The sequence below is a fragment of the Palaemon carinicauda genome, chromosome 15, assembly GCF_036898095.1.
Source record: "Palaemon carinicauda isolate YSFRI2023 chromosome 15, ASM3689809v2, whole genome shotgun sequence".
NCBI lineage: Eukaryota > Metazoa > Arthropoda > Malacostraca > Decapoda > Palaemonidae > Palaemon > Palaemon carinicauda.
This window is the reverse complement of record NC_090739.1, coordinates 27,902,187-27,903,658: the sequence shown is the minus strand read 5'-3', so window position 1 is coordinate 27,903,658 and position 1,472 is coordinate 27,902,187.

The window sequence follows — 1,472 nt, the reverse complement described above, 5'->3', positions numbered from 1 at the left end:
TCGAAAATGATTCAAAGTTCCTGCTTTCATAATGTAATAACCCAAAGCTTAAAAAAAATAAAGTAAATAATAACAGATGTCTATTCAACTGATTTATATTGGAGAAAAATTTAACGTAGAATTACTAGGAAATATTGTAAATTTAATCTTAAATAATTAGTAAAGAAGAAAAAACTATGGTTATGAGAATACAAAAAAATAACAATCCGAAATTTTTAACTTAAAAATTTGACATAGCAATCAGTCTTAGGTAAAGCGCACGTAGTCTAGCTGCTGTGCAAATAAACGTATTTTCAAATAGCTTTACATTAGACTATTGGATTTTGAAGCAAAAATCAAACCTGACAAAGAATAGTCTATGGAGGAGGGGGACAAGGAGACTGAGTCAGATGCAGAATGACGCATTGGAATAACACGACCCACGCCCAAGCATGAGATAACTCTACTTTCTAATCTTTCAGCCATCGTTAAACTCTCACACTCACCATCCAGAAGCGTAGCCAGGTCCGGGTCCTCTGGTTAGGATACCCTACCCCCTCTCTTGGACATGATATTGCTAAATTAAATATATAGGTAATAACAATCAAAACTCTATGAAACCATTCAAAACGAGCAAGATTTGTATTTTATTATCATGTATTAAACCATTCTTATATTTTGATATTGTAAATTCACGTCCCATTTTTTAATCTTTCTCCACAAAGTTGTGGTGGACACCTCTTTTAACAATTTCTGGTTACGCCTCAGTCACCATCCATATTCATCTCTTCATAAAAAGTCCAAACGTATTCCATGTTGGTGAAGCGAGGAGCCATCAATAGCGAAGTGACTGCATGGAAACAAATATAACTTTAAAATCATCAGTGAAGTGTTAAAAAGTAAACTTAAAAAATGACGCTGCAACTGTTGCTGTGCATATAATAGATCCACGAATGTTCTATTACTGGAGTATTATGTTTCAATAAATTCTACGTTTATTCCCCTCGTAATTACGTTAAGATCGTTATATGTAAATATATATTTAGACGTGCTAGTAAACTAGGTCAGTAATTTGTATTCACTGGTAAAAGTATCTATGCAGTTCTTTTTATTGCTGATAAGAATCTTGTTTCCTCACATAAGATCATTCCTTTTGCTGATTCGTCAAGCAAAAATCGTAAGATCAAATGGATTTCTGATATAAACATAACTTCGTGTTTTATGTAGTCATGATGATGGGAATGGACTTCTGAAACTTTGGTTTATTATAGAATAAAGACGAGAGACGATTCGAAGTCTTCTTTCCGTCCTCTTTATCATTAAACTTAAGCTTGCCAGAAGCGAAAATGTCACAAGTCATATTCAGCAAAAATATTATGGCTCCACTCTACGGCTTTATCGAAGTCTTGAGTCCTCAAATAAAGAATGCAAAAAGTTGGGCCAACTTGATCATGATTTTTTTGCTATATTATAAGATGAATAATATTGTCCCT